The sequence below is a fragment of the Elephantulus edwardii genome, unplaced genomic scaffold (assembly GCF_000299155.1).
Source record: "Elephantulus edwardii isolate Elephantulus edwardi_28Jun2011 unplaced genomic scaffold, EleEdw1.0 scaffold00124, whole genome shotgun sequence".
Classification (NCBI taxonomy): Eukaryota; Metazoa; Chordata; class Mammalia; order Macroscelidea; family Macroscelididae; genus Elephantulus; species Elephantulus edwardii.
The window spans coordinates 3,500,228-3,510,701 of record NW_006399874.1 but is presented as its reverse complement, the minus strand read 5'-3'; the positions used below and the strand labels follow the sequence as shown (position 1 = coordinate 3,510,701).

Sequence of the window (10,474 nt, the reverse complement as noted above, 5' to 3'; positions counted from 1 at the left end):
CTTTATTCCATGAAGCAGTTGACAAATTTGAACAAAGTACCTTTGGTTTGGGAGTGAAGCTCTTTACCACTAAGCCACCAGAACTCTCTAGTCTGTAAGAAGTAGTGCTGCCAATCCAAGGGCAAAACCTTTTGGGTGATTCAAATCCATAAGCAGGCTAGTGGGATAGGCATCCTCTTGTGTGATTTATGGCCTTGTAAACCAGTGGAGTCAGCTCTCAACTCTGACTGTAGGCAATGAGTTTGAATGTGTGTGTATGTGTGTGTAAACGTTATAAACTCTGGTATATGGAACTAATGATATTGTTGATGTGCTAAGAGCCAAGTAGTGAACTCTGGATGATGGTTGATTTTCCCATCTACTAGAACAACAAGAATATGCTTATAGCTAATAAATATTTTATAGTGAAGATATTACATAAACATTTAAAATTACTGTTTTGTTGTGTCCCGTAGAGTGGGAATGATCCCATAGCTGACCCTCCTGTAGGTTTTTAGAGGCAGTTAATTACATGAGAAGAAATTATCCATCATTCTTCCATAGAGCAGCTTGTGGTCTCAGACCATGTGCCTTCGGGACTGTAGTGCAGCTTCTTTTCACTAGACCACCAGAGCTCCTAAAATGAATTACTAGAAAGGGAAAATCAGTTAGAAACATTCCAAATGATCAGAAAGAAAATATGTAATAAGTTAAAAAAAAACACCAAGAAATGATATATTATAGTTACAGTAAGTCTCACCCTGATGGGCCTATATGACCTGCACTGCCTACCGAAAGATGAGGCAATAAAGCTCATCCCTACCAGAACCCCCCTTGACCCACCCTGAGGATGCGAAATTGAGGGAGCAACCCCACACCTGCTGGCTTGTACTGTAACCTGTGCTGACAAGGAAAAGATCAGGCAGCAACTTTGCTCCATCCTAAGCCCTATAGCTTGTGCTGCAGACAGGAAGTTGAGGCAGCAAACCTGACCCACCAGTAGCCCTAACTCACCAGCAGACCTGTGTTTCCAATGAAAAGGTCAGGCAGCAACATCTCCCACTTTCACAAGAAGCCTCCTGACTTTCTCTACTGATGGGAAGTTGAAGAAGCAAGCTCCACCCCTGTGGACTCAAGTGACCCACAATGCCAAAAAGAACTTGAGACACTCAGGCTCCATGCCCTATCCTAAAGAAGAAAAATTGAGGCAGTAAGTCTCGCCCTGCAGGTGACTCAGCAACCTGCACTGCCAATGAGGTCAGAGGGCCATCTCCATGCCATTGGATCAGGCACACCATAGTCTCCAGACTGACAAAGTTGTTCTTTAACACTCTGTAGAGGTCCGTGACAACAGATTTTTCCAATTGAAATTTGAATTTTATTTCCAGTCTGCTAGTGTTGAGAGTATTACTTGCAGAACTGAGCAAGCAAAAGTTATTAACAAACACAATTTCTTCATCATCTATCATAATGCTGGCAGTTGGACGAGGGGTAAGAATCTTTGTCTTCTTGATATTGAGCTTCAATCTATGTTGAAGACTGCTGTTCTTGACTTTATGCAACAAACACTTCAAGCTATTCTCATTTTTAGCAAGCAAAGTTGTCTCATCGGCATAGTGCAGGTTGTTAATGAGTCTTCCTCTAATCCTGATGCCACATTCCACATCATAAAACCCAGCCTATTGGAAGATCTGTTCTGCATATAGATTGAAAAGAAATGGAGACAAGATGTATCCCTGATGTACACCTTTCCCAATTTTGAACCACACAGTGTTTCCTTGCTCTTTACTGAGGACTGATTTCTAGTCCAAGTATAGGTTTTGCATGAGTACAATCAAATGCTCCCTTTTTTCTCAAGGTTAGCCACAATTTGTTGTGATCCACACAGTCAAATACGTTTGCATAGTAAATGAAACACAGAAAGACATTCTTCCAGTATTCTCTGCTCTCAGCCAAGATCTATTTGACATTGGCTATGATGTTCCTAGTGCAACAGCCTCTTTTAAAACCACCTTGAATTTCTAGTAGTTCTCTGTTGATGTACTGTTCAGATGTCAACTACCAAAAGCATCCATCCCACATTCAAACAACAAAATTTCACAAACAGGCAGATAATTACACAAAATCTCATTGATTGTCATACATACAACAGAAGAAAAGAGATTATAAAAACAAAAGAATTTACAAAATCACCACCATTATAATGTCTCAGAAGAAGCTGATGACTTCAAGCCACACTAAAAACCAAAACAAGATGTAACTTTTAAAAAAGTGATCAAAACACAGAGTTAATGGATCTCCTAAAGGAGAAAAGAAAGATGGAACTCAGATAAGGTTTTCAGAAGAACAATGATCAAGTGGATCATTTTTCACTAGAAGAAAGAAAAAAATATGGAAAATTGAAGAGAGCTACAAGCAAAATGCAAGAAATTTTTTAAAAATCAAGAGAATAGAAAGCATATAAAACCAAAGAATAAAAACCATACCCCAAAACAAATAGAAATCTAGAATAAGACAACCAACATTTCAGAAGATGTCAACAAATTAGAGGAGCAGAAGAGCAGAATTGAAGAAATAGAAGACAGAATCAGCAAAACAGAGGCTAGAGTCCTCAGCATTGATCTGTTAAAGTAAAACACAGAAACAAAAAGGAAGGAAAACAAAGAAAGCTCAAGAACCAGTCCTTGAGAATGACATAATGCTTGTAAGGGTAGAAGGACAGCACAGGAGAGGAATACTTCAGATGAGAAGGACTAATACAGTAACTGGGGCAATTGGGTAGGTTTGTTTGAGTCAATGAGACTGGCGCAGGATAGGGCAACATTCAAAGCTGCTGTACGTAGGGTCACTATGAGTCACAGGCAACTTGACAACACACAACAACAACAACTACAAGAGACACATCTGAAAAGTGAAGATAGAGTTAAACACAAGGGTGGAAAAAATATACCAAGCAAATGACAAGAACAGCAAGATAGCAGGAGCTGCACAATTAATCTCTGATAAAATAGACTTCAGAGTAAAAACCAGTAAAAGGGTCAAAGGAGGACATGATATAATGCTTAAAGTTGAATAAACCAAATGTACATGACCATAATTAATATCTGTGTACCAAATAATAGAGCTGCAAAATAAATAAACAAATTTGATAACAGATTTGATAAAATAAATATACAATACCACAATAGTAATAGAAAACTTCACTACAGAACTGTAAAAGAAAGATAGGAAAACTAGAAAGTAATGCAACAAAGGTGCAGGAATGCTAAACTACACAGTTAACCAGCTTTATCTCATAGATATAGCCAGACAATGTAAACAACAATGGTCAAAATACATTCAACTCCAGCTAGTATGGGACTTTCTCCAGAATAGAAAATATGTTAGATCTCAAAGCAAACCTCTATAAATTAAAACACACACACACACACACACACACACACACACACACACACAAGAAAAAAAATCCTACAAAAACCCCATATTTAAATACTGTAAAGAATTTTTTTCTGACCACATGCTTTACAATTAGAAATCATTAACAGAAGAATAAAAGAGAAGAAATCATACACTTGCAATCTAAATAACATTTTTCTTAATCAGTATTTGGTATGTTGTTGTTGTTGTTGCTGTTATATGCCATCAAGTTGTCTGCTACTCATAGTGATCCTATGTACAATAGCTCTGAACTCTGCTATGCTGATCCAGTCTCACTGATTCTGATGCACTTACCACCATTAGCCCAGTTAATTACTGTGTCAATCCATATTATCCGAGAACTTCCTCTCCTGTGCCAACCCTTCACCCATCCAAGCACAATGTCCTTCTCCAAGGATTGAGCCTTCCAGGACACATACCCAAAATATGTGAGGCAGAGCTCCAAAATCCTTGCCTCCAAGGAGAAACTTGATTTCACCTCTTTGTTTTCTTGACAGTTCAAGATATGTTCAGTAATCTTCTCCAGCACCACAGTTCAAAGACATTAACTATTTCTCTATCATTCTTAGTCATTGGTCAACTCTTGGATGCATAGCAAGTAAATAGAATGACCATGGCCTGGATAAGGTGCACCTTAGTCCGTAGACATGCATCATTACTCTTTAGCACTTTTAAGAGGTCTCTGACAGTAGGCTTCTGATGCAATTAATCTTTTGATTTCATGACTGCTGGTATCAAGAGTGTTGATTTTAGAACTGAACAAGTGGAGTTGTTAAAATCTCAGTAACTTGTATATTTATCATAGTGCAGCCAGTTGTTCCAGGGGTAACAATCTTTGTTTCCTTGATGTTGAGCTTCAATCTATATTGAAGATGAAATTTTTTGACCTTCAACAGCATACACTTCAGGTCCACCTCAGTTTTGGCAAACAAAGTTGTATCTTCTGCATATGGCAGAAGTGGATGATTATTCTTTCAATCCTAAGACCACTTTCTTTCTTATAAAGCCCAGATGCCCAAATGATCTGTTCTGCATACAGATTAAAGGGTATGGAGACAGGACACATCCCTGATATACTCCTTTCCTGGTTTTTAACTATGTAATGTTTCCTTGCTCTCTTCTGAAGTTTTTTTTTTTCCTGGTCCAAATATAGGTTTCACATTAGTACAGTCAGGTAGGTGTTTTGAGATTTCCATTCTTTTCAAGGTTAATTACAATTGTTGTGATCCACACAGTCAAAATTGCCTTTTCTTTTATTTATTTATTTATTTTTTTTTTTTCAAAATTGCCTTTTCATAGTCAATGAAACACATGTATACGTTCCTTTGGTACTCTTCCTTTTCTCCCAAGATCCATCTGAAATGAGCAATAATGTCTCTCAGGGCACGACCTCTTCTAAACCCAGTTCGTATTTCTGTTAGTTCTCTGTCAATGTACTGTTCCAGTCATTTTTGGATAATCTTTGGCAGAATTTTACTTACATATGATATTAATCATACTGTTTGGTAATTTCCACACTCTGTCAGGTCCCCTTTTATTGGAATGGGGATGAATATGGCTCTCTTCCAGGCAGTTGGCCAGGTAGTAGTCCTCCATATTTCTTGGCACAACCTCATGAGCTTGTATGGAGAAGCACCTGTGTGTGGAAAGGATAGGAACAGACACTTCACCAAAGAAGACATTCAGATGGCCAACAAGCACATGAAGAAATGTTCAAAATCCCTAGCTCTAAGAGAGATGCAAACCAAAACAATTATGAGATATCATCTCACCCCAGTCAGAATAGCAAAATTTAACAGAACAGCAAGCAACAAATGCTGGCGAGGTTGTGGAGAAACTGGAACTCTTATTCACTGTTGGTGGAAGTGTAAAATGGTGCAACCACTATAGAAAATGGTGTGCACTTTCTCAAAAAGTTGCAAATAAAGATACCATTTGACTCAGCAATTCCACTGCTGGGAATATGCCCTGAAGAGACCATAACCTCCATCCAAACTGATATATGCACACCCATGTTTATTGCTGCTTTGTTCACAATAGCAAGTTTGTTTGTAAACAAACTAAGTGCCCATCAACAAATGAATGAATAGAGGAGTTGTGGTACAGTCACACAATGAAATACTGTCCTGCATTGAAAAACAAGGAACTCATGCAATATTATTCAAAATGGGTGATCCTGGAAGACATTATGCTGAGTGAAATATCTCAGTCACAAAAGGACAAAGACTGCATAGTGCCACTGTACTTGCATCAGTGTTGGATAAGACTGAGAAAAACTGGATTGGTTATGTACACTGCATTGAAAAAGATGAGGGAGAGAACAGTTTAAAAGCGATATATGATAGGGTATTATGTTCATCACAAGAGTCTGGAATGAAGGTTGCATAGTGGAGTGTGCTTGGGGTAGGGAGATTGTATACCAATGAAGGAATTTTTCTTTTACTTTTCAAAGAGAAGAGAAAACTGGGGGAAGAGGAGGTAGGGATGGGCAGGGAGAAAAGTGCAACAATGAATGAATGGAAATCTAAAATCTCTATAAATGTTCATTAAAATTAATAAAATAAAATAAAAAAAATGTCTATTGGTACGAGGTCAATCCCTGGAGCCTTGTTTTTTTCCAGTCCCTTAAGAGCAGCTTAAATTTCCTCCTTTATCACCATTGCCTCTTGGTTATATGTTGTTTCATGGTATTCTGCTGTGTCAGCCAATTTTTGTTAGACAGTGACTCCGTGGACCTCTAAAGCTGTCTTCTTTTAATGCGTCTTGGATCATTAAATATTCTTCCCATAGCATCCTTAATAATTGCAATTGAATTTTCTTTAGGTTCTTCAGCTTAAGAAATGCCACGCTAGTTCGGTCCTTTTGATATTCCAACTCTAGCTCTTTGCACATATCATTTTAATACTTTGTTTTTTCTTTTCAATAACCCTTTGAAATCTACTGTTCAGCTCCTTAAGTTCCTGCTTTCTTCCTTATGCTTTGGATACTTGACACTCTGGTGCAATATTTAAGTCTCTTCTGACATCAATCTTTGTCTTTTCTCCTCCCCTCTCTTTGTGATGACCTTTTGCATTCTTCTTGGTTGATATTCTTGATATCCACAACTCATCTGACCTTCATTCAGAAGTGTGAAAGGTCTCTCTAATCTGTTCCTGAGTTTATTTGTAAATTTCGGGAAGGATAGACTCAAGGTCAAACTTTGGTTCTGTGGATTTGATCTAAATCTCTTTAGCTTTAGTTAGAATTTCTTAAATTCAAGAAAGAATGGAAGCAGGATGAGAGGCCAGTAGCAGCACAAGGTACAAGACATCACAAAAGTGACTTGAGGCCTGAAGCATCACATCAAGATTTGGCTGAGGTCAGGGAGGGAAGTTCTGGAAGGGGTAGGCAAGAATAAAAAGGGATGATGGTGGAGAAAGGAAATGGATGGGGCAAGACACATGTGCCAGGATAATAGGCACAGGAAGACCACTACTAAATCCATTATTTACTTCAGTAAGAGGAAAGTGTCTTTCATCTACTCTTTTTGTTTAAATGTTCATTTGTCAAATATTGTTCTAAAGCTAACCATCCAAACTAATGCAGACTAGGAAGAAGTATTGGCCATCCACTTCCAAAATAACAGGACTTTGAACACTCTATGTACAGTAGAGCACACTTGGAACAGATATGATCCCTGAGGCTGAGCCCTTGAATTTGGAAACATAAGGGATGAGGATCAGGTGTAAGCAGACAGTAATGACTATATCTTAGAATATGCAAAGCATGAATGTAGGAAAACTGGACATTGTTAAGAAAGAAATGGAATGCATAAATATTGACACAATGTGTTTTGGTGAAATGACATGGATTGTCATGGGACATTTTAAATCAGACAAGCATATGATCTATTATGCCAGAGATAAGAAGGTGAGGGAAAATGGTGTTGAATTCATAGTTAAAAGGTAATGTCTATATCCATCTTGAAAAACAACGTGTTAAGTTACAGGATAATACCCACACACATAGGAAAAAAAAAATCAGGTGACTATCACCATCATTCAAATATATACACCAACAACCAGAGCCAAATTATTGGAAATAGATTATTTCTACCAACTTTTGCAGTTGGAAACAGGCAACCAAGTATCATTAATAATTATTGGAGACGGGAATGAAAATTTGGGAACAGGGAAGAAGGATTAGTAGTTGAAAAATATGGACTTGATGACAAAAATGAGACTGGAGTTAGAATGATAGAATATTGTACAATCAATGATGTATTTGTGACAAATACCTTACTATAAAAAAATAAATGCAGACTATTGTGTTCTTATTGTGCACCATTGAGTCTGGACTGACCCATAGTTGAACATCCAGTGGTTTATCAGAAGCAGTTAACTACATGGGAGGATATTGTCCATCCTTCATCTGTGGAGTGGTTGGTGGATTTGAACCATGTGTCTTTGATATTATAGTAAAGCTTCTTGCTACTAGTCCACTAGAACTCCCTAAATGCAGACTGTATACATGGATTTCACCTAATGGAATGTATAGGAATCAGATAGATTACATATGTGGAAAGACTCACTGGATAAGCTCAAAATCAGCAATTAAAACTGATTGTGGAACAGACTATTTGGTATAAGATAAATAAAAACCCAAATAAAAAAGCTTTTTGAAAGAAATTAGAATGTAAATACAGCATATCAAATTTTTTGTGTTATAGCAAAAACAGTACTCAGAGGTCATTTCACAGCAGCAACTAAACATATCAAGAGGAAAGAAAGAATGAAAATATATCTATTAAGTATCTCCAACAAATAGAAAAATACCAGGAAGTGAACCTAACTACTTCTAAAAGAAAGGAAATTATAACAACGTGGACATATAAAAAATAGAGCAGAAGAAAGAAAAACAATTGAAACTATCAACAAAACTACAAATTATTTCTTCAAAAGGGTAAATAAAATTTACAAACCTATAAAATCTACAAATATTTCAAAAAGAAATATAATGTGTAACATTATAACACAACCAAACAAAATAAAAAGCATGGAAACCTAGAGAAAAAAGAAAAATATTTAGAAATGCACAATCTACCAAAAGATTGGAGTATAACACTTAAACAACCCATCACAAAATAGAAATTGAGCAGTTAACGTAAAAAAAATAGGTATCTGCCAATGAAAAAAGTCTTGGACTAGATAACTTTACCAGCATATTGTACCAAGCATTCGGAGAACTCTTAGCATCCTACTTAAATTATTTCAAAAAGTAGAAAAACAAGGATGACTCTCAAATTTACCCTATGAACCCAACAACACTATACCAAAGACAGTACCAAAAAGAAAAGTATAGAATATCTCTCATGAACGTAAACTCAAAAATCCTTAATATAATCATAGCAAATGGAAACCAGTTTATCAAAAGAATAAATGCATTATGACCAAGAGGAATCATAGCAGGCATAAAAAAACACTACTGAAAAATAAAAACTAAATACATTACATACCCTGATTTCAAAACTGACTACACAGCCATAATAATCAAGACAATATTATACTAACTCGGTGACGGAGATCAATAGGATTGATTTGAGAACCCAGAAATCAAGCCATTGACCTCTAGTCAACTGATCCTTGAAAAGGAGATGGAATCAATTAAGTGAGGAAATGACAGTCTTTCTAATAGATAGTGCTGACAATATTGGGCATCCATCTGCAGAAAATTAAAACAAGATTCACACCTTATGCCATACACAAACAAAACCCCACAACTTACAGTGGATCAAGGACCTAAAGTTAAAACAAAATAATATAAAGATCATCAGAGGGGAAAATAAGAAAAACAATTCTAAAAGTCCTAATCTATGCCAAGAAGAGACTTTCAAGCAGAACCAAAAATCTACAACTACGAGAAGATAAAATAGATGAACTGGAGCTCTGGTGAGAAGCTATACTGCAATCTCAAAGACACACAGTTCAAATCAGCCAGCTGCTCTGCAGGAGAACTATGGACAATCTCCTCCTGTGAGATTAACCGTCTCCGAAAACCCAAAGCAAGATCAGCTATGGGTTGATTCCGGCTTGACAGTACACAACAACAAGGATCTTCTAACATCAAACCCTTGTGTACATGTTTAAAAAAAGCTTTCCCAGTAAGGTGAAAAGAAAGCCCAAAGACTCGGAGAAAGGATTTTGCAAAGCTTTGTGTGACAAAGGACTAATCTAAAATTTAAAGAACACTCCAGTACTTCAACAAGAAAGAGGCAAACAATCCAATCACAAAATGAGGAGAAAATAATTAATTAGTTAAACATGTTAAACTGCAGATTTCTCATTAGTAGAAATTATAATATCTATACATCTTCTTGAGAATTGTTTTCTTTTTCTCTGATTCTCTATTTTATGAAATGTTTTTCTGTAAAGACTAAAGCTTCCTAATTTTACTGTTATATACCGTTGAGTGAAAACCAACCCATAGCTGACTCTCCAGCAGGTTTTCAGAGGCAGTAAAGCCCATGGAAGGAGATTGTCCATCCGTCCTCAGAGCAGCTGGTGGATTCAAGCTACATGCCTTTGGATTGGCAGCACAACTTCTTACCAATAGGATCTCAGAGCTCGCACATCTGAATGAAATCTTGTCGTCCTTGCTTCTAAGGCAAAGAGTATTGTCAGTACATATTACAAGACAAATGCTTTTATTTTTCTGGTAGTCTCTGGTGTATTACTCTATATATGGTCAAAACCAATGCTTAATAATTCATCTAGTCTTTTTTATTTATTGTCTGCTTTTCACATGAATGGAAAATACCATAGTTTGTAATGGAAATACCATAGTTTCATTAGGAGCACCTTAGTCTTCAAACTGACATTCTTGGTTTTGAAGACTTTAAAGAGATCCTTTGCAGAAGATTTGCCCAATTTGAGGTTTTTTTTTTTCACATTCCATTTTATATTATTGTGTTGTCATGAAGAAAAGACTCTTCCATTAATTGGTAACCATTGTAAAAATAACCTCCCTACTCCAGGAATAGATGATATACCAATTGAAGTATTTCAGATAACAGATGTTG

General features: G+C 36.7%; 1 pseudogene; it reads right to left on the bottom strand.

Annotated features, from left to right (window-relative positions):
• Positions 1-2,523: 2,523 nt before the first annotated feature.
• LOC102863530 overlaps positions 2,524-10,474 on the bottom strand; it is a 10,781-nt pseudogene continuing 2,830 nt past the window's right edge.